This window comes from Carcharhinus amblyrhynchos, chromosome 6 (genome assembly GCF_965287045.1).
Source record: "Carcharhinus amblyrhynchos chromosome 6, sCarAmb.v2.hapA, whole genome shotgun sequence".
NCBI classification, from domain to species: Eukaryota; Metazoa; Chordata; class Chondrichthyes; order Carcharhiniformes; family Carcharhinidae; genus Carcharhinus; species Carcharhinus amblyrhynchos.
In genome coordinates, this window is record NC_137329.1 from 116,740,714 (window position 1) to 116,765,181 (window position 24,468).

Genomic DNA, 24,468 nt, shown 5'->3' on the forward strand with positions numbered 1-24,468 from the left:
AGATAATGGCTAGAATGTGACTCTTTACAGTGCGTTCTATCTGTAACTGTAAAAACTTGATTGCCCATAAAGACTTGCATTCCAAGCATTATTGTGCAATTGTATCTTTGCCTATATACACCTGATTTTGAACTACCTCTCCACTCATCTGACGAAAGAGCAGCTCTCCAAAAGCTTGTGATTCCAAATAAACCTGTTGGACTTCAATCTGGTATTATGAGACTTGATTGTGTCACAGCTTGGTATGGCTCCTGCTCTTCCCAAGACCACAAGGAACTACAAAAGGTCATGAATGTAGCCCAATCCATCACGCAAACCAGCCTCCCATCCATTGATTCTGTCTACACTTCCCAGCGCCTCGACAAAGCAGCCAGCACAATTAAAGGCCCCATGCGTGCCAGTCATTCTCTCTTCCACCTTCTTCCGTCGGGAAAAAGATACAAAAGTTTGAGGTCATGTACCAACCAACCCAAGAACAGCTTCTTCCCTGCTGTCATCAAACTTTTGAATAGACTTACCTTGCATTAAGTTGATCTTTCTTTGTACCCTAGCTATGACTGTAACACTACATTCTGCACTCTCTCGTTTCCTTGTGTATGTACGAAATGTTTTGTCTGTATAGCGCACAAGAAACAATACTTTTCACTGTATGTTAACACATGTGACAATAATAAATCAAATCAAAATTAAACTCATCACTGTTCTTACATCAGTGGTCACTGAGGCAAATTTATCACAGTCAATTGCTGACATGATTGAGATTACTCAGTGCTGATAAGGGATTAAACGCTGCTCTGTTCACTGCAGTATTTAAACATTGTGCCATCGGAGTTGTCTTGCTAACTAGTTCATTCCCAGCCTCTGAACTTCGAACCAATCACACATCCTGATGATCAAGGCTCGCAATTATCATGCCGTCAGTTGCTTTCCTCTTTTCCCATGAATATAAATAATACGCTGGGCTAAAAATCAATAAAACGGCCTACAAATTACTGCCAGTCTGCTTCAGTGAGGAAAAAAAAGAGGCAGGGTGATTAAAAGTGATTGCATTTGTGTGCTGATTTTGCTCATAGAACCCGCCAGCAAATAAAAACACAAGTAGTTCCCCTCGAACCACTGAGTCAGAATTATTCAAATGAGCGGTAATCACAGACGCAAAACTGTTAATATCTTAATATCTCAACCCACAAAATGTTGCAATGAAGCTGGAATTGGCCAAATTCAATGTCAACACTTGAATTTATCTGCCATTTGGCATGCGACAACATTTGCATATTTCCTCTGGTCTATGAAATAGGACTACAATTATTGCTTTCTTTCGAGTCACAGCGTGACATCCGTCAGCCTTCCGAACCCACTGACTTTAAACCGTTTTTATTACCGTTTGTTTCGCAAAAGTGTGCAATGTCCCTCGAACCGGTGGTGGGGGGGTGGGGGGGATAGAAATCGCACACCCACATCCAAGCTAATGAAATCGTCAGTACTTTGTCACTCTGACACAACCGACAGTTTTGAGTACCCAATCAATAGCTGGGGAGAAAGTAAAGATATTTAATATTGTGGCAGATTCTCTTGTCAGTCAGTCGCTGGGTACGCAACAGTGGCTCTAACACATTCTGTAACACAACAGATTGGAAACTGCAAGTTATTTTTTTTCCCCCCCTCCTTTTCTTTCTCATGGGGCCATAACCCTGAGATATTTGTATAGTTTAATTTCCCGTGGTTTGATCAGGTACTTTATCTCATATGCCCATAATCATTACAGAACATATTAAGTCTATTTGTTGTTCCCACATTTGATATTGGGCTAAGCACTGAAAAATGCTACCTTGTAGAATATTCAGGAAGGTCGAATTTGAATTGCTGGGTCATAAATGAAAAAAATCCATTCATTTCTTTCTCGCCGTTATGTGGGCTTATACGTTACCTTGCCGAGTTTTGGGTCTCCAGGGATTTGCTCCAGAATGAAGTGATTGCTAGCTGCCGGCACTCTTTATTTCGCAATCAGATTTTCCATAGCAATCTTATGTATCATGAAAAATCTTTAAAAATTAGCAGTCTGGAAGATCACAGTGGCTGACATGAAAGAAGGAAAGTGTGTGTGTGTGTGTGTGTGTTGCTTTTGATTATTATTGCCACATGTAGTAGTATACAGTGAAGAGTGTTGTTTCTTGTGCTCTGAACAGACAAAGCATTCGGTACATACAAAGGGAAACGAGAGAGTGCAGAATGTAGTGTTACAGTCATAGCTAGGGTGCCGTGAAAGGTCAACTTACTGCGAGATAAGTCCATTCAGAAGTCTGATGGCAGTAGGGAAGAAGCTGTTCTTGTGTTGGTTAGTATGTGATCTCAGCCTTCTGTATCCTTTTCCTGATGGAGAAAGGTGGAAGTGTGTGTGTGTATGTTTGCTTTGATTTATTATTGTCACACGTATTAGTACACAGTGAAAAGTATTGTTTCTTGCACGCTATACAGACAGAGCATACCGTTCATAGAAAAGGGGAGAGTGCACTATGTTGTTTTATAGCCATGACTAGGGTGTAGAAAAAGATCAACTTAATATAAGGTAGGTCCATTCAGAAGTCTGGTAGCAGCAGGTAAGAAGCTGTTCTTGAGTCGCTTAGTACATGACCTCAGACTTTTAGAACATAGAACCCTACAGTGCAGAAACAGGCCCTTCGAGTCTGCACCGACCACAGTCCCACCCAGGCCCTATCCCCATATCCTACACATTTACCCACTAATCCTTCTAACCTACACATCCCAGGACACTAAGGGTCAATTTTAGCATGGCCAATCAACCTAACCCGCACATCTTTGGACTGTGGGAGGAAACTGGAGCACCCAGAGGAAACCCACGCAGACACAAGGAGAATGTGCAAACTCCACACAGACAGTGACCCGAGCCAGGAATTGAACCCAGGTCCCTAGAGCTGTGAAGCAGCAGTGCTAACCACTGTGCAACTGTGCCATACACTGTATCTTTTTCCCAACGGAAGCTGGAATGTGTGCGTGAATGTGTACGTGTTTCTAAAATCAAATAAAATTAAAATTTGTAATATTTGTTCGTTTGCTGCTTCTGTAGGTCGTGCATCATTACCATGAGGTTAATAGCTTCTCTTCAGTTGAGTAACCAAATAGTGAAATATTTAGAACCTTATTGCATATTGCTTTTAATTTGCGCCTTGATCCTTTATCATTTCCCAATCCAAAATGTGTTGGGATGATAACATTTCGGCCCATAGCTTCCTGGTTTGCCAGGGTCAGGATTAGGGGCACCCTAGTGATGTGCTGGGGAATCCCTCTTGGGAAGTTCCCACGTAAGTCCAACCTGCCCTGAGCAACTATGCGGGGGGGCTGCAAACCATTCGATTTAAATTATTAACTTCTGATGTTTCTGCCAGTTTTACCCTCTCTGAAAGAGTTGAAAAGGAAAAAAAAACTTCCAACATCTGGGTAACTGTATTAAATACCCATACCTAGCCTTGCACAGCACAACCCCCCATCCCCGAATCCCCAGGGAACCCCTCCCAGCTCCCAAGGGAACCCTACCCACCACCACCCTAGGCCAATCAAGCACCCCCCCTTGGGCTTGACCCACCCCCTTCATTGGGTCCAGCTCCAAATCCCAGCCTTCCTTCCCAGCCCTACCCTCACCCAGTCTGATCCAACAACACCCCCCCCCCCCCCCTCCGCCCCCAACTTCTTCGTCCAAGCTCCTATCTTCCTTCTTGTCTGACATCTTCCACTCGATACACTGCCCCATCATTCTCCCAACCAGCCTGGGTCTCCTCCCCGCAGCCTCCTATTCTCCCCTGCCCAACACACACCCTGAACCTCCCCCGATATCCGTACTTTCCCACTTACCTTTCCAACTTACCTTCTCACTTTAAGTCCTCCCTTTAAACGTTTACTTTACAGCAGCTAATGCCCCAAGAGAAGGAGACGTATCTTTCCTCTCTGTACCCCGGTGCTGCTATTGCAAGGGGCACTTCGTTGCTCCAGTCTCACCCAGCCTGAGTGAGGAAGGTCAGGTAAGATGAGGCTTTGGGAATTGCAAGGAAGGGAAATCCCTCCAGAGTGGCAATCTGCTGGTCATTGCCACCCTGAAGAAGTTATGGGCCTTAAAACATCACTCTTCCCATTAAAAATATGTGCCAGGACACTGGATAATACATTAGAAGATAATAAGAACATAAGAAATAAGAGCAGGAGTAGGCCATCTAGCCCTTCGAGCCTGCCCCACCATTCAATAAGATCATGGCTGATCTGAAGTGGATCAGTTCCACTTCCCCGCTTTCTCCCCATAACCCTTAATTCCGTTGTCTATCAGATATCTGTCTACCCGTGACTTAAATATATTCAGCGAGGCAGCCTCCACCACTTCAACGGGCAGAGAATTCCAGAGATTCACCACCCTTTGAGTGAAGAAGTTCCTCCTCAACTCTGATCTAAACTGCCCCCCCCCCCTTATTTTGAGGCTATCCCCTCTAGTTCTGCTATCCTTTCTAAGCGGGAAGAATATCTCTACCTCTACCCTATCTAGTCCCTTCATTATCTTGTAAGTCTCTATAAGATCCCCCCTCAGCCTTCTAAACTCTAACGAGTGCAGACCCAGTCTATTCAATACCTCGATTCAGAAACACTCACCCCTTTTGTACAAAGTCCTCCATAGTTTGTGTAACCTTCCAGCCCTCTTAAGATCTCTGTGCTCCTCCGATTCCAGCCCCATACTCATCGCCAAGTGTGACTGCCCTTTTAAAGACAGCGTGAATTCAGCTCCTGAATTCTAATCACTGGAATTCCCTCCCTAACTTCTCTACCTCTCGTTTCTCCTTTAAAATGCTCTTTAAAGCCTTATTTCTGGCTATCTGCTTGAACATCATCTCATGTGGCTCAACGTCAGATTTTGTTATATAACAGTTTTTAAAATTTAATTGTGTGACATGGGCTTCGCCAGCAGTTGTTACCATTCGCATCTCTGTGAAGCACCTTGGAGTGCTTTATTATGCTCAAGGCACCACATAAATACAGGTTGTCAGTGTTATCTTATCAAATTAATTCAGAGACATAAAGGCCAGAATTCTCTGACCTCGCCCGCAGCTGGGACTTTCCAGTCCCGCTGCGGTGAATGGAGATTTGGCTGATTTTCCATTCTCGCTGGCAGCACAGCAAGTGAACAAGATCAGCAAATTCTGGCCAGTAATCCCCTTGCTAGCAGTGTATATGAATTACAATTACCAGTTATAACAATAAACCTCATGTATCTCCTCTGGAGATCCAAAGCGTACATCAGCAAGACCAGGTTGCAACTCCTTAAGACCTCCAGCGTGTTGCATATTTTATGGGTCTGATAATGTGGTGTGTGTTGTTTAATCCTAAATTTACCTGTTGGAGTTTGGATGTCTGGGATTGTTTATCAACTCTGGATAATCTATACAAGTCCTTCTGCGTACTGACATGTAGGTGTATATATTTTTTTAGAAAGCTCGCTAAGGTTATTTGATCTGCTACGCTTACATTTCCAAATCATATCCAGGGCAAAGCTCTCTCTTCGATGCTCTTTAAGTCCAGTATGTGAAAACTGACTCCAAATGCAATTTATCAAGTAGTAACTGGATTGAGAACATCGAGAGATCTTCTAACCACTCCATCACTCCAGGTTGCAACCATGTCTATCTGACTCCCCGAGGCAAAGGGAAAATTTGATAACCTCCTGCACTATTTTGGCCTCCTTGGTTAGACCCTGTTTTAATTGCCTTCTTTTCATAAAACCATAGAATTTCTGTAGTACAGGAGGAGGCCATTCGGCCCATCAAGTCTGCACTGACAACTATCCCACTCAGGCTCTATGCTTGTAATCCCACATATTTATCCTGCTAATCCCCCTGACATTAAGGGGCAATTTACCATGGTTAATAAAGCTAACCCGCCCATCTTTGGAGTGTGGGAAGAAGCTGGAACACCCGGGGGAAACCCACGCACATACGGGGAGAACATACAGACTCCACACGGACAGCCGCCCGAGGCAGAAATTGAACTCGGATCCCTGTCACTGTGAGGCAGTGGGACTAAGCCACCGCGCCACCCATTTTTCTCCTCACTCTTCTGTTTCGCCTCTCTCGGTGGGAACCAGTGAGATCGCAGGGCTGCATACAGCTGTTGTCATTGCTGGAACAGCAGAAGGTGCTGTTCAGTGTAGTGGGATATATTTTCTCTCATGGACGAGTAATCCGTGACCCAGATGTGCTTGTTCTGGGAATCCAGCTGTGCCCCCTGGAAACAGAGAGAGAGAGAGAGAGAGACAACGGAGCCAAAAGATTGGAATACGTACCCAGAGACTGCCTGAATAGGGAACAAATGCTGTGTCATCAAACAAGCTGCCAATTAGTTCTCTAATCCACGAGATATTCTACACTAGATTGTGAAGTGTAAAAGATTTTTCAGCCTCTGTGTTCGCAAGGTTAACTGTTTCATCTACAAACAAATAACTATTGCATTAAATATAGGAGAACTTCAAAAAGATTATTATAAAAAAATCTTTCAGGGAGATTTTTGTTGCTGTTATTAAGCATGTCGTTAAATAATACTATTAAATACATTATTTATTCGGCACCAAGTGTTGAATCCAAGGCTGTCAGTAAGTTCCACGTTACGTCGGAGGTGTTGTGGCACAGTGGGTGGGGTCCCTGCCTCTGAGCTAGAAGCTGTGAGATCAAATCCCACCCCAGAACATGATGGCCAAGGATCGTGTGTCCATAACGCGGTCACGTGGCACAGTTTAGCACTGTTGCCTCACAGCGCCAAGAACCCGGGTTCCATTCCAGCCTTGGGTCGCTGTCTGTGTGGAGTTTGTATGTTCTCCCGTGTCTGCATGGGTTTTCTCCCCCACTCCAAAGATATGCTTGTTAGGTGTTTTGGCCATGCTAAATTGTCCCTTAGCAATAAGGGGGTTAACAGGGTGAAGTATGTGGCATTGTGGGGATAGGATCTGGATGTGATCGTGGACAGTGCAGACTTGATGGGACAAATGGCCTCATTCTGCACTGTAGGGATTCTATGATTCTCTGAAACAGGGGTTGAGAGTCAAACTGCAAAATCCTTCCAACCACGCCAATGGCTGGCGGTAGGAGCTGGAGAGACTCCTGGTCAGTCATTTTTGGTGCGGAGCGGCACCCCCAAGCTATAATCCACTGGCCACAGACTAGCGACCTGTTCCAAGAATAACCAACTATGGAAATAGACAAAAGTCTGCCTTAATGCGCCACCAGGAAGAGAATTGGAAATTGGAACACTTAACATAGAATAACATGTAAACTTCTGTCTGAATCTCTTCATCCAGAATAACCTTCTTTTGTTTTTATTCTTTCATGCGATTTGAGCATCGCTGGCTAGCCCAGCATTTATTGCCCATCCCTAGTTTCCCGTGAGAAGGTGGTGGTGAGCTGCCTTCATGTGGTGTAGGTACATCCAGCATGCTGTTAGGGAGGGAGTTCCAGGAGTTTGACCCAGTGACAGTGAAGGAACAGCCATGTATTTCCAAGTCGGGATGGTGAGTGTCTTGGTGGGAAACTTGCAAGTGGTGGGGTTCCCCTCTGTCTGCTGCCCTTGTCCTTCCTGATGGGAGAAGTTGTGACTTTGGATCATGCTGCCAGTTCCTTCTATTCCTTTCCTTCCCATGTTCTAATTTAGCTTCTCCTTGAATGCATCGATGCCATTCACCTGGAGTAGCGAGTTCCACATTCTAACCCCTTTCCGGAAAAGGGGTTTCTCCTGAATTCCATATTGGATTTTTTTGATGTCTAGCTTAATACTTATGGCTCCCAGTTTTGGATTCTCCTACAATGTTGGCACAGACATGAGGGACGGAAGTCACCCATCTGGGCAGTAAGTCACGTAGCAGGAACGTGGAGCATTTTCCACTGCAGAGGCCAGAAGATAACTACTGCCATAGCTTCTGGACCCAACCTCATTCATCATGTGACTGGGGATTTTGCACAGTACTTTGCAACAGGACAGGCCTAGTGGCACATAATCTGCTGTCGTAACTTGGTGTCATATTGAAAAGGCGCCCACCATCACTGACCCACCACTGAAGAAAGAAGATGGATCTCCGGGTAGTCACTGAGGCTGGAGGGTGGATATCCCTGAGGGCAATGCATCCAGAAGACCCTGCCGTAGATGCAAACCCCACCCTGCCCAACCCTGCCAAAACCACCCCACCCACTGCTGTGACATTCCGGCCTCCATTCCAAGCTCCAAAGGCAGCCGTAAGCATCGTTCGGCTGAATCCCACCATCTGCTTGCCAAGTTATTCCAGGAGTGTTTTGGTCGGTATGTTTTAGAGTCATCGAGGTTTACAACATGGAAACAGGCCCTTTGGCCCACCATGTCAATGCTGCCCTTTTTTTATAAACCACTAAGCTAGCCCCAATTGCCCGTGTTTGGCCCGTATCTCTCTATACCCATCTTACCCATGTAACCATCTAAGTGCTTTTTAAAGACAAACATTGTGCCCGCCTCTACTACTACCTCTGGCAGCTTGTTCCAGACACTCAGCACCCTCTGTGTGGAAAAAATGGTTCCCCTTTTTTATCTCTCAGATCTCACCTTAAACCTACGCCCTCTAGTATTAGACTCCCCTCCATTTGGGAAAAGGTGTTGACTATCTACCTTATCTATCATTTTATAGACCCACTGGCGTCATGGGAGAATTGGGTGTGGGTGGGAGATTCTAGTTGTGCCGTCATTCAGGTCCCATTAGCAGGAAGCAAATCGGTTTCCCGTTGGCCTCCAATGGGTTTTCCAATCCCCCATGGCAGGGCACCGGCGGAAGGTGCTACTGTGGGAAATTCACGCTGACGTGAAACTGTACTCTTTTTCCTGGCCTCCGTCAAACTCTCCCCTGGCCTTCTGTTGAACCCAGTAAGAAGTCTCACAACACCAGGTTAAAGTCCAACAAGTTTATTTGGCAGTAAACGCCACTAGCTTTGAACCTGGTGGCGGAAGCAGGGGAGAGTTCCGCACAATGGGTCGAGTAACTTCCCTTTTGTGTTGTAAGTGTTTCTCGTCTGGAGATCGAAATACTTTCTCTAAGCCTACTCTCGCAAACCCTTTCATAATCTTATTCCCAGAATATTGTAAAAGTCAGCCACAGGTCCTGTAAACGCAGTCTTCGCCATCGAGCACTCAAACCATTATCCTTTATATATTTTTTATTAATAATGAATAGGGTCTCACAAAATCCCTTCATTCATTTCTGGCGCAAAGACTATGAAATGAATTCAATTGGCAATTCTAATTTTTGCCACTATCTGACCTTGGATTAATGTTTCTGCTTCTTGCCTGCGGCGTTGCGAGCTAGGAATTAATCATTGACGCAGGACAGTGGAAATGTGAGTCCCATTCACTGCATAACCTGGGAACAGAAGAGATTCTTTCAGACTCGAGCAAAGCCTCGCTACTGTGAATAAAATTTCGACATGTTTGCTTATGCCATTGGCATCAATAGCATCGCTGAGGCAATTTCCAATTCTGCAGTACACAATGTGGAAGGCTTTTTTTTTGAAAAAAAACTATTAATTACATTTTTTTTGAGCTGTCAAAGTCGGCTTTATCGTGGAAGGAAGGTTAAAAAATTGTTTGTGTGGTATTATTACATTTTCCTACTCTGTAATTTGACACTTGAAAACTGGAGTACAATTCTCACCAGCCGTGACACTCCATGGAACTGTCACAGAGCAGAATTTATAGTGCAAGTAGTAATTAGCTTTGCTAGGTGCCACGATGCTGATATTATTAATAAATCTCCACTTCTTCTTTTTTCCAAAGTGCGTTTTTCCTTCATTAGGCGCACAAGCTAAAGATGTGATGCTTGGAGTGGAGAGGGAATAAGCTAGGGCTTTAACTTGTTTATTGCCCTCAATCCCACAGTAGAAACTCTTTTCCCTCCATCAGCCACAGCCTGTACTGCGAATGCTGCAATTTTCATTGCCTTTGGGGAAGTCCATAGAAATGAGCTTTGAGCTGATATTAACCAACTCCTGCTGAGTTGCTTGGTGCATATGAGCAAAGTAGCCGTAAAGGCCAAGGGCCGTGAGTCATTCTGTAAGTGAAACCGTCCTGTTTGGCTGTAAGTAGGGCAGCTACCATTCAGATTACTATCACTGGTCATGGATAATTAGATCAATTTCTCAATTGATACGCTCAACCTAATTGAATTTACCTGTTCAGAAGAAGCTTCATTGGATTTGACACATTCTTAAACGCCCTTGTTTGACCTTGTCCCATTTTGTAACCCGATCACATCAATCTCTACACTTTGGTCTCATAGCGACCACAGGAGAAAAAGCCATTGGGACCACATCGCAGCCAATCAAATGTCAGTGACTTGCGACGTGTGCTGGAGATGTGTATTCCAAGTTTAAAGTTTATTCATTCGTGTCACAAGTCGGCTTGTATTAACACCGCAATGAAGTCACTGTGAAAATTCCCTGGTCGCCACACTCCGCCGCCGCCTGTTCTGAGGGAGGATTTAGCACGGCTAATGTGCCTAACCAGCCCATCTTCAGACAGTGGGAGGAAAGCGGAGCACCCAGAGGAAACCCACACAGGTACAGGAAGAATGTGCAGACTCCACATATTCGGTGACCCATGCCAAGAATCGAACCCTGGTGCTTTGAGGCAGCAGTACAAATCACTGTGCTACCATGCCACCAACTGCATTCTCTACAATTGGTTACACTGCTTATACTGAATATGCCCGTGTGATTTTGTTTCTTAATGACATGGGGGGGAAACAGCACCAGGGACTCAGGTTCAATTCCGGCCTTGAGTGACTTAGTGGGTCTGACAACCTCTGTGGAGCGGGAAACAGAGTTGATGGCCATTCCCACCACAGGACTTGGTGCCTTGATGGGAGAATTCCAACCCCCATGTTTGTGCCAAATTTGCCGGAGAATCCAAAACTGGGAGCCATAAATATTAACCTGCCTGCTCGATGGAACTCCTCAACATAAAAAGGCTCCACTTTCTCTCATCCTGCCTCATTACCAAAGCCAATTTCCACCAGGTCACACTTAGAGGAACTATAACTGACCTGAGTTTCCTGAGATGGAAGGTTAAAATTGGCCGTTTTCCCTGCTTCGGTTAACAATTTCACTGTGCCCTCACCAGGGTTAGAGCAATCCAATCTCATTCACAAAGAATTGCCGCTTCATCAAACTGCATACATGAACTGGTGCCTTAAGGAAGGATTAGTAAATGGAAAGATAAGACTGAAGAACTGAAGGATGTCGAGTTTTTAAGTGTTAGAGGAAGGGGAGGGAGGGGAAATGGTAATGAAGTGTCTCGGTCTTCAATGCTCCTTGACGCCAGTTCTTCCGCTACCCATTGTTCGGCTGAGGTAACTGAGCTGACTTCTCCAAGAATGCCCCTCCACTGGATCTGTGTGGAGTCTGCACATTCTCCCCGTGTCTGTATGGGTTTCCTCCGGGTGCTCCGGTTTCCTCCCACAGTCCGAGAGATGTGCTGGTTAGGTAGATTGGCCAAGCTAAATTCTCCCTCAGTGTACCCAAAGTGCACTGAGGGAGTTCAATGTGGCAATGAGGGGATTTTCATAGTAACTTCATTGCAGTGTTAATGTAAGCCTACTTGTGACACTAACAAAATAAACTTTAAATGCTATCCATGACAGGTTTTCCTGTTGTATTGTGCTCTTTACACGCCATTAATTATTCATCACAGGAACTGTGCTGGATCATGAATGGGTGGCCTCTGATTCACGTGCCCTGCTATGACCTCAGAGCTCCCCTACACTGGGCATCATATTTAAAAGGCAACCCTACACAGAGTGGGATTCTCCGGCTGTGTTCAACTGAAAACCAGAGATTCCCACCTGATATCAATGAGCCTTTACATACTCCCCCCTCGCCGCTCCCCCCTCCCAACCCCACACCTGCTAGAATTCCAGTGACGGGCAGGATGGGAGAATCCTGGCCACAGCGTTTGTACACTCTCCACATTACACGTGGCATCCAAAAGCAGGAAGCCTGTAGCACCCAGATTCAGTGACACCATGCTGGAGTGCACATTGTATACAGAGGAGCCCCAGCAAAATGACCTCTATCCCCACTCTGGCTGTAGAGGCTTTAACATAGGTCACCATTCTTTTGGAGGCAGTCGCAGTGGCAGTCAGTGCCAACGCCCTGCAGAAAGGGTTAGCAATCCAATGCAGGAAGAGGATGAATGATTCCCTGCCTCCCTCCCAGGGCAATACGTAGATCCAAACTAACAATAGATTTATTCCAGGAGTTGTTACCTGAATAAAGAGAAATTGAAACAGTAGCCTGTATAATCAAGCAGCCCGCTTGATTGGCACCACATACACAAACACCCTCTCGCTCCACCACTGACGCTCAGTAGCAGCAGTGTGTACTATCAACAAGATGCACTGCAGCAATTCACTAAAGACCCTTTAGACAGCACCTTCCAAACTCAGGACCACTTCCATCTGGAAGGACAAGGGCAGCAGCTACATGGGAACACCATCACCTGCAAGTTCCCCTCCAAGCCACTCACCATCCGGACTCAGAATATGTCGCCATTCCTTCGCAGCCTTTGGGTCAAAATCCTTGAATTCCCTCCCTAATGGCATTGTGGGGTCAACCCACACCATGTGGACTGCAGCGTTTCAAGAAGGCAGCTCACCATCACTTTCTCAGGGGCAACTAGGGATGGGCAATTAATACTGGCCAGCCAGCGACACTCCATGTTATAGAATCCCTACAGTACAGAGAGGCTGTGCTGACCACTATCCCACCCAGGCCCTGATCTCATAACCCCATACATTTACCTTGCTGACACTAGGGGTCAAATTAATGGCCAATCAATCTAACACACCCATCTTTGGAGTTCCACGAATGAATAAAAAAAAACCTGATGACATCACCAACAAATCATGTGATCAGCTTTTAAAGCAATCATGTAACAATTTAAATATATGACATTCCTCCCCTACACTTCTGTGGTCATGACTACAAATTACTACAATGTTATACAGAGGATCAATAATGCACTAGACATGGCACTATGCACCATTAATCATTACACACCGTCAATAAGAAAGTCGATCAGGGGAACGTCTATTCCCCTTTGGTTGTACACAACGTTCTGGAACTTGTCCGTCCTTGACCCTAGAAATATGACTGGGAATTTCATTAGACACTTCTTCTCCTGGAATGAATTCTGCTTCTTTCTTACTTGATATAGTAGCAAAGACACAATCATTGGACAACTCAGATTCAACTAAGTCTTGCATCGCAGTATCCACGACTCTGGGGACTAACACAATAGATACCTCTGAAGATGATTCTGGGAAATAATTTTGAGATGACAACAATTGGGCAGCCAGACTTGTTCACCTTCGATCTGAATTGTGCAAGAAATTACATAAGAAATAGGAGCAGGAGTAGGCCAACTAGCCCTTCGAGCCTGCCCTGCCATTCAATAAGATCATGGCTGATCTGTCGTGGCTCAGTTCCACATTCCCGCCCTCTCCCCATAACCCTTAATCCCCTCTCTTATCAAAAACCCATCAACCCGCGTCTTAAAAATATTTAGCGAGGTAGCCTCCACCACTTCAACGGGCAGAGAATTCCAGAGATTCACCACCCTTTGAGTAAAGAAGTTCTTCCTCAACTCCGTTCTAAACTGCCACCCCCTTTATCTTGAGGCTGTGCCCCCTAATCCTACTGTCCTTTCTGAGCGGGAAGAGTCTCTCCACCTCTATCCTATCCATCCCATTCATCATCTTATATGTCTCAATGAGATCTCCCCTCATTCTTCTAAACTCTAACGAGTACAAGCCTAGTTTATTCAGCCTCTCCTCATAGCTCAACCCCCTCAACTCCCGCATCAGCCTAGTAAACCTCCTCTGCACTCCCTCCAAGGCCAAAATATCCTTGTGTAAGTACGGCACCCAAAACTGCACACAGTACTCCAGCTGCGGCCTCACCAATGCCCTATATAGCCACAGCAAGACCTCCCTACTTTTATATTCAATCCCCCTCGCTATGAATTGGACCTGTTTTTGCTGAAACTATGGCTGGTACCCATTTCTCACGCATGGCAGTATTACGCACTAACTCTGGCTATCCTTGTTGAGTTGAGTATTGTTTTGCCCTCATCTCTCATTTCGCAACTTGACATTGTTGTTGACATTCTACAATCCCTGAAGTTTCTGGCAGTCATAACAAACGGCACTGGCGGCACAGTGGTTAGCACTGCTGCCTCACAAGGCCACGATTGCAGGTTCAATTCCAGCCTCAAGTGACTCTGTGTGGAGTTTGCACATTCTCTCCATATCTGCATGAGTTTCCTTCGGGTGCTCCGGTTTCCTCTCTCAGTCCAAAGATGTGTGGTTTAGGTTGATTGGCCATGCTAGATTTCTCCTTAGTATTAGGGGGATTCGGACTGTAAATATCTGGGGTTACTGGGATGGGACCTGGGTGAGATTGTTGTCGATGAGCTGAATGGTCTCCTTCTGCACTGTTGATTCCAAAATTCTGTGATGATTCTATGAAATCAAATGCAGTTCCCAACTTTCTCTTTCAGAGTAGCAGTGCAGGTGAACTCTGGGTAGTCACTTGAATAGTGTTGCTATAAGATGACAAAAACCTATTCACAGGACATGATAATGAAGCCTGCTGTCTTGAAGCTTTTAAAGAATATTTCAAGGATTGTACAAATCTTTCAGAAAATCCATTGGTTGATGGATGATAAGGTGCAGATTTTATATGCTGAACAACATTTTGCGATCATTCTCAAACTCTTGTCAAATAAACTGTGAATCAATATGATTGATGATCTGTTCTGATTTATCAAATCTTGCAAACATTTCATCAAGTTTTTCGATGGTTTATTCAGTTGTAGTAGATCTTGCGATAACAACTTTGGGCCACTTCGAGAGTGCATCAGTTATGAGTATGGCTGAGAACATGTAAACCTCAAACAAGTAAGCAAAATCTACATGCAATTGTTGCCATGGCATTTTAGGCCATTCCCAAGGGTGTAAATGAGACAGTAGTGATGTATTTCTTATTCATGCACAAGATTGACAATGTCCCACTTTTTCTTCAATCTGAGCATCCAGACCAGGCCACCAAAAATAACTACATGTTAATTCCTCCAGACTATACCAAAATGTCCTTCATGCAGTTGTTCAAGAACTGTTCCATGTGGACTAGGAGGAATGATCGTTCAAATTCCCCATGATAGACGTTCTTCATGGACAGGCGACTCAAACTTTCTTGACACATATCATTTTGGTAAGGATGCATATGATTCATTACAGCTATAATACCTTTTAATAGTATAACCATCACCTTCCCCATCATGGGATCGTATCTGGTGTATCTCTGAACTTGAGAAATTGTCACAGACAAATGATTTACTAATGAAAAATAAAGAACGTTAGCAAAACTAGGAGTGTGCAGATTAGATCAGATATCATCCTTGCAACCATCAGCACTAATGAGGATATACCTTTTAATAGCAAAAAATGGTAGTTAAGCATCGACGATCAGTCAATAATGTGAAATAACAACCATATAAGTAATGATGAAACTTTTGTACACTAGAAATTGTACTGAATGCTTCTTTTCCTAGCTGAGCATAATTAGATTCAGCACGGGTCAGAGTACATGAAGAAAAGGCTATTCACTGTTCGTCTCCTGAAGGCTTAATATGTGATTAAAGTGAACTTATATTTCAGACTTCTGCAAAGCATCTTTGACATCCTTGTATGCCTTCTCACACACACTTGTCCAGTCCCATGACAGTTCCACACATAATAAATTATGCAACGGCTTCAATAAATTTGCCATAATGATTTACTAATCCTATAAAGGATCCGACAAACAGTTAGCGACACAGAAGATTCTCCTCTGAGTGTCCCATGGCCACATTTCCAAGGGGCTCCTCTTGTCCAATTTACCTAATAGTTTTGTAATTTGATAAGAATTTGATAAACTTAGAGGTTGCACATGAGTTAAAACCAGAGGAGCTACCATTGCCACTCTGAAGGATTCGGGTACTCAAAGAGCCATAATTGTTTCACTTGCCTGACTTCATGTATGTCAATTTAATTGCTGCTAACTTGTCTCAGCTATAGCAGTATCCTCATTTTGAAAGTCACTTATGAGTTGGGTGTCCATTTAATGCCCGCCCCCCTCCCCACCAAGTCATCTCTTTCAGAGCAACCTTCCCTGGTCTTAACTGCTTGCTTGTAAATCTTCATCTTGTAGAGTATGAAACAATGTATGTTAGTTTTCGTAGCAAGATGATTCGAGTCCAGAAGCAGGGATAACTTGCTGCAATTATACAGGGCCTTGGTGAGGCCACACCTGGTATACAGTGTACAATTTTGGTCTCCTTCGCTGAAGAAGGAAGTCCTTATTGTAGACGGAATGCAGAGAAAGTTTACCAGACTGATTCCTGGGGAGATGGGACTGACGTATGAGTAGAGATTGAGTCAGTCAGAATTATATTTGTTGGAGTTTAAATTTTTTTTTATTCATTAGTGCGACACTGGCATGGCTGGCTGGCCAGCATTTATTGCCCATCCCTAGACCCCTTGGAGCAGTTGAGAGTCAACCACATTGCTGTGGCTCTGGAGTCACATATAGGCCAGACCTGGTAAGGAAGGGAGATTTCCTTCCCTAAAGAACTTTAGTGAACCAGATGGGTTTTTCCGACAATCGGCAATGGTTTCATGGTCATCAGTAGATTCTTAATTCAGATATTTTTATTAAATTTAAATTCCACTATCTGCCGTGGCAGGATTCAGACCCACGTCTCCAGGACATTAGTTGTGTTTTTGTGATTAATAGTGATAATACCACGAGGCCATCGCCTCCCCGAGAATGAGAGGGGTATCTCATAGAAACATATAAAATTCTAACAGGACTAGACAGGATAGATGCAGGAAGAATATAACCGATTCGTGGGGGTGCCCAGAATCAGAGGTCATAGTCTGAGGATAAGGATAAACATTTGAGAACTGAGATGAGGAGAAACTTTTTCAACCAGACAGTAGTACGCCTGTGGTATTAATTAGCACAGAAAGCTGGTTTGTTTTCAAGAAGGAGCTAGACATAGCACTTGAGGTGAAAGGGATCAAAAGGTACTGTAGAGTGGAGGGGGAGGGGGCGGAGGGCAGGATCATTCTATTGAGTCGGACGATCAGCAACAAATAGCATAGCAGACTGGCAAGGCCAAATGGTCCCTTCCTGCTCCTATTTTCTATGCTTTTAAATGATTAGAATCACAGTATAATGAGACCACGTCTAAAACAAAAATGTCCTGCAAAATCTATTTGAAAAACAAACCATCGATTTGACGACACTCCAGTCCCCTCCACTCAAAGCTGTTACACATTCTAGACTGTAAAGAATCCTAATTAAATAAAAAGATACCCTGTAGCGGGAGTCTTATTTAACCACATAGATAGCATAATATTAAACACAGCCTGCTCAGCTAAACCACCCCTATCTGCCAAGCTTATCGAGATAAGGGTTTTTGCAAGGTGCATTAGTGCTTCTGAGTAGCTGACGAAAATCATTCCCTAACAGATGTTGACTAGTTCAATTAGAGTTTCAGAGCTGGAGCGATGATAAGATCTACCACAGTTGCTACCCAACAGCAAGATCTTCCAAGGCCAATCGTTCCTCTCAAATGACTATAAGCTGCTGGCAAGCAGAGACATCAGGGGTCTGCAAAGAGCGCCTGTCGAGCCAGCCAAGCTTTAAAGGCAAGATCTTGGCTTTATTTTTTCTTTTGGAACAGCCGACCTGCTGGAAAATATAAAACAACAGCCAGTTCAGAGAAACCTGCCTCAAGACAGAATACACAGCATCAAGAATGCAATTCGGACTGTTGTTTATGAAATGACCTGATGCTTTCTGAGGATGAATATCCAAAAAAAAATAGCTTGGAAGTGTTGATAAAGGTGATGGTCCAGTGATAGGAAGAGTGAATCCACAGTGGTGCATAATTGATTCCTACAATTCACACTCTTCTGACCTTCTGTTTATTACCAATGTCAAGTTCTATCACATTTAAACCTGGAGGGGTTGATTCCTGGGTGGAAATCCTTCCAGAATACCTTCAAATGTTCTCTTTAGATGTGGATTTGAGGAATAAATCTGAGTGATCTACTGAGTGATCTGAATTGCAATATTCAGGAGCGTTTTTGAATGCGTTAGTCTTAAGAAATTTCATGTCTCCCCCATTCAAAGAGCAAAGAAAATTACAGCACAGGAACATGCCCTATGGCCCTCCTGCACTGCCCATCTGAACTAAAACCACCCCACTCTTCCGGGGACCATATCCCTCTATTCCCTATTCATGTATTTGTCCAGATGCACCTTTAAAAGTCACTATCATATCCGCTTCCACAATTTCCCCCGGCAGTGAGTTCCAAGCACCCACCACCCTCTGTGTAAAAATACTTGCCCCGTGCATCTCCTTTAAACCTTGTCCCTCGCGCCTTAAACCTACGCCCTCTTGTAATTGACACTTCCACCCTGGGAAAAAGCTTCTGACTATCCATTCTGTCCCTCATAATCTTGTAGACTTCTAGCAGGTCACCCAGTGAGAACAAACCTAGTTTCTCCAACCTCTCCTTACAGCTAATGCCCTCCATGCCAGGCAACATCCTGGTAAATCTTGGCTGTGTCCTCTCCAAAACCTTCATTTATTTCAATTGTGGAAATAGCTAACCGCATTGGAATTTGGGATGGAGTTGTCTTGGTTCTGCTAAATGAATGTAATAATGCTGGGATTTGTGCAATATGATTTGTTTAAAAGTGACGATGTGATGTTTTCCTCAGTCAAAAACAGGTTAAAGTGTGGCACTGCATCCAGATCCAAAACATTATAGAAATCAATAAAGGTAGTAACAACAACTTGCTTTTTATAGCTCCTAGTAAATCATCCATAGATGCTTCACCACCTTTTCCAGATTCATCACAGAAAGCATCCTTTCTGGATGTATCACAGCTTGGTATGGCTCCTGCTCCTGGGGATTTTCACACTGACTTCATTGCAGTATTAATGTAAGCCTGCTTGTGACTAAAAAATAAACTTTACTTTGCTCTGTACAAAACTGCAAGAACCTACACAAACTTGTGAACGTAGCCCAGTTCATCACACAAACCAGCCTCCCATTCATTGACTCCATCTACATTTCCTGCTGCCTCAGAAAAGCAGCCAGCATAATTAAGAAGCCCATACACCCCAGATATACCCTTTTCCACCTTCCTCTGTCAGGAAAAAGATACAAAAGTCTGAGGACTTGTACCAGCCAAATCAAAAACAGTTTCTTCCCTGCTGCCATCAAACGTTTGAATGGACTTACCATATATTAAGTTGATCTTTCTCTACACCCTGGCCATGACTGTAACATTGCATTCTGCACCCTCTCCTTTCCTTCTCCCCTGTGTACTCTATGCATGGTAAGCTTTGTCTGTCTAGTGCACATGAAATAATACTTTTCACTGTAAGCCAATACATGTGACAATAACAAATCAAATCAAAATTTTCCCCAGTCAGAAACAGGCTAATATATGGCAGTGCATCCAGATCTGAAACATTAGGACATCAACAACTGCAGTAACAACAACTTACTTTATTTATAGAACCAAGTAAATCATTCGTGGGTGCTTCAAAGGAGTATGATTATTCAAAATTTGAGACCAGGCCATGTGAGGAGACAGATGACCAAACATTTCATCAAAGAAGTGGGTCTTAAGGAGAATCTTACAGGAGGGGTGAGGGGCAGAGAGGCTCAGGGAGGCGATACCTAAACCTCGAATCCCAGGTAACTGGAGCAAATGGACTCCAATGATGCACCCTTGGAAAGTAAGGGATGCACAAGTGGTCCAAATGAGAGAGAGACAGATCTCAGAGATTGTTTGTTGGGCTGGGAGAGCTAGAATACTCTGATTTATTTTTAAAATTTGCTCTCATGCTTGTTTACTTGGTTTCATTTAGCAATTACAACACTGATTTATGCGGGTCCTAATCATGCATTTTTACACGGGTTCAATGAGGAGTGATAATGAAGTGTTGAAAGTTGTTCAAGCGTGGTCGATTTATCAGCACTGGTATTGCATTGTCCTTTTATAAATTTCCAACAGTGGTATTGGTCCAAATCATTGGTGGGGAATGTGCAGCCCATCAAGGTACTGATTATGGCCCACAATGCATTCTGTTGATCGTTGACCGTGTACATGGTTACCCTCCGCTGGTTTTTGTCCATGTCTTCTTTTCCTACCGACAGTGACTAAAGTGATACTTTACAAGGGCATGTGAAGTAGCTGAGTGCTGATTGCGCACAACACTGACTGTGAGAGCCCTCTGCACCCAAGCAAAGTGTAAATCTTATTGATTTTACCACTTGAATCTGATGAGAGTTCTACTGAAACCAAATGATTAAGCACGTTCAATAACTCATTATCACATTTTTGTTGCGAATTAAATATATTTAATCTTATTCATGGTTTGTGAAGATGTCCGATTTCAATCTTGTGGTCCACTGAGGTGAAGGAGGGCTACTCATGTGACCCGCTCACCGGCCTAAGTTGCCCAAGACCGGTCCAAATTGTTACTCTTCCCACTGCCTTGGAAAAGCAGCCAGCATAATCAAGGACCCCATACATCCCAGACATTCTCTCTTCCGCTATCTTCCGTCAGGAAAAAGATACAACAGTCTGAAGACCACTGGACTCAAGAACAGCTTCTTTCCTGCTGCCATCGGACTTTTGAATGGCTTTGCCATATATTAAACTGATCTTTCTCTTCACTTTATCTGTGACTGCAGCATTATATTCTGCACCTTCTCCTTCTCCTCTATGTGCTCTATGAACGATATGCTTTGTCTATATTGTGTGCAAGAAACAATACTTTTCACTGTATCCCAATACATGTGACAATAATAAATCAAATCAAATTGAATTGTGGATTTCATTATGTACATCTCTGTAAGCATTAGTGACACTTTAATGTGGTCCAAATGCTTCCTTAAGAAAGAAGTTTACACATATCTGCTGGAAAAGTCCCTCTAAATTGGCAAATGGTCTACAACACCTCAGAGAATCAATAGTGCATGTGAATTTTGATATTGTGCTAAGTTCACCAGTTTCAACAATGGAGTAGAGGTTGGTTTGATTTGATTTATTGTCACATGTATAAGTATATTAGTGAAAAGTATTGTTTCTTACATGCTATACAAAGCATACTGTAGATAAGGGAGGAAAGGAAAGGGTGCAGAATGTAATGTTACAGTCAAAGCTAGGGTGTAGAGAAAGATCAACTAAATGCGAGGTAGGTCCATTTAAGTCTGACGGCCAGCAGGGAAGAAGCTGTTTATGAGTCGGTTGGTACATGACCTCCAGCTTTTGTATCATTTTCCCAACTGAAGAAGGTGGCAGGGAGAATATCCAGGGTGCATGGAACTGCTTTTCCAAGGCAGCAGGAAGTATAGATAGTGTAAATTGATGGGAGGCTGGTTTGAGTGATGGACTGGGCTTCATTTATGACCCTTTGTAATTTCTTGCTGTCTTAGACAGAGCTGGAGTCATACCAAGCTCTGATGAACCAGAAAGAATGCTTTCTATGGTGCATTTGTAGAAGTTGGTGAGAGTTGTAGCGGACGTGCCAAATTTCCTTAGTCTCCTGAGACTGACCGTTGCATTTGACCTTACAGTCCTGGTTAGGGGGGGATTGAAATCAAAGAAATATTGAGTTGGTTGGTCAACCATGATCATAATAAATGGCAAAGCAGGCTCAAAAGGCTAAAGGACCTCATTCTGCTCCTATTTTGTATGCTTCTACATTTCTATCTTCCTCATGACCCTTCTATTCCCTCTCACTCCCCATATCCATTTTAACGAGTAATTTTCATGGAAAGAATTCTGTGAATCTGGGCACATAAAAACAAGCATCTAAAAATCAAATAGAGTTGTCATATCAAAGGCAATTCACATTAAAAAAATGTCGTCAATAAAACCAATTCAAAAACGTAAATCCCTTCAATATATCAATCTGTTGCAAAAACAAAAACGTTTACCCACTTATAACATCACAGACAGCTAATCCTTTAATAACCTCTGTAAACTGTCAGTTAAAATGTGAACACAGCCTGCCTGCTGAAATAAGCATGCCAAGATCTTTGAATAAAATGAAGATTTAAGAACTGATTAAAACAAACAATGAAGACATTTTGAATAAAGTAAAATTGGATAAAAGGGGGACTATTAAGAGTTCAGCTATTTGGAGGATTTTTTGATATGCGAATTAGCTTTGCAACCAGGGAAACCAATGTTTGCTTAAGCGACATGTGGAGCAACGGAGTCAAGAATTTTAGGTGTTAAAACTGCAGAAGAGGTGCATTCAAAGTGGAGAAAAAAATAATATAATTCACATCTAAATGCCAGAAGACTGATCCAAGGTGAGCCAGTTAGATTGAAGAAGATCAAAAGAGATATATGGTACATTAATAGTTAGTTTGTTTCTCAAACGGCACGAGACATAAGCAGTTGCAGCCATAGCCATGCCCAGTTGGTAAGCAGAACTCAGCCAGAACATAGAATCCCAGGCTCCACGCGGCTGTTTTGAAAACCTCATAGAACATAATGCTGGAGCAACTAAGGGTTTCCTAAACTTAAAGATAACTCGTGGTTGGTAATTATTTGCTGGAATCAGCTCATTGTGTTATACTGTATGGGATGTTGATTTGAGACAAGGGATTTCTCTCAGAGTTCACGAATAGAGATAGATGGGAACAAGGTTATTTCCATAAGAAAGGTTGAGGACTTTGGATCTGAACTCGTTGGAGTTTAGAAGGATGAGAGGGGATTTTATTGAAACTTACAGGATATTGCGAGGCTTGGATAGAGTAGACATGGATGTTTCCACTCATAGGAAAAACTAGAACCAGAAGGCGCAACCTCAGGCTAAAGGGGCAATCCTTTAAAACAGAGATGAGGAGGAATTTCTTCAGCCAGAGAGTGGTGAATCTGTGGAACTCTTTGCCGCAGAAGGCTGTGGAGGCCAGGTCATTGAGTGTCTTTAAGGCAGAGATAGATAGGTTCTTGATTAATAAGGGGATCAGGGGTTATGAGGAAAAGGCAAGAGAATGGGGATGAGACAAAAATCAGCCATGATTGAATGGTGGAGCAGATTCAATAGGCCAAGAGGTCTAATTCTGCTCCTATGTCTTATGGTCTTATGGTCTTAGACCATGTGTACGCTGCTGTTATTTTAGTATACCTTTATACTAAAGGTAACTTTTCTTGTTATGTGTTTCTTTTAAGGTATAAACATTATTTATTTGAATGCTAACATCAAGTCCCTCACTGATTTACATATCTTTCCTTACATTATACCAATAAAAAGGACTCTAGTAATAACCCCTCTGGGCTTTCGAAAACCTTTGCATCTATCTTAAAGGGAGTTCTTAATGAGTGGTATTTGATCTTTTGAAACTCAGCCAACTATTCATAATACATCCCCAGCTATTAAAATAAGTCTTGGGAAATGAAAATAATTGAGATGATTGGAATTAAATCACCAAATTGATTTTTTATGTTGCAAATGGAGTTTCATTTCCATTTCAAAGAAGATTCTTTATCAATCAATGGAGTGCTTAGAATTGTTTTCATCATTCAATAGCCAAGACATTTTCTTCAATGCTAAAGATCATTGGACATTTAACTCACTGTCCAAAACATGACATTGGGAGTTTTGTAGCACGTTTTTCTAGAGTTTTGAGTTTCAAATGTATCACAGCAAAAATAAGAGATTTCCCTTTCAGGATTGAATCTGGAAAATATTTCTCCCTGAGGGTCATTAGTATTTGGAATTCTCTTCATGAGAAAGCAGCAGAGGCTGCATCATTGAAGTTACTGAAGACTGAGGAAGGTAGATTTTTGATTGACAAGGTGGTCTAAGATTGCAGGCGGGGCAGACAAGAAAATGGATTTTACACCGGTAGATGGGAGAGCAGGATAGAAGTGTCAAAATATGTTCCTATATCAATTTAAGTTTATTTGTTAGTGTCACAAGTAGCTTACAACAACACTGTAATGAAGTTACTGTGAAAATCTCCTAGCCGTCACACTCTGGTGCCTGTTCAGGTACACTGAGGGAGAATTTAGCACAGCCAATGCACCTAACCAGTACATCTTTCAGACTGTGGGAGGAAACCAGAGCACCCAGGAGAAACCCATGCAGACACAGGGAGAATGTGCAGACTCCCCACAGACAGTGACCTAAGCCGGGAATCGAGCTCAGGTCCCTGGCGCTATGAGACATCAGTGCCAGTGTGCCACGGTGCCACCCATAGGCTTTTCACTAGTGCCAGCTTCCATTTGGTGGCCTTTGAAAAGGAGTTGCAGGATCATTTTG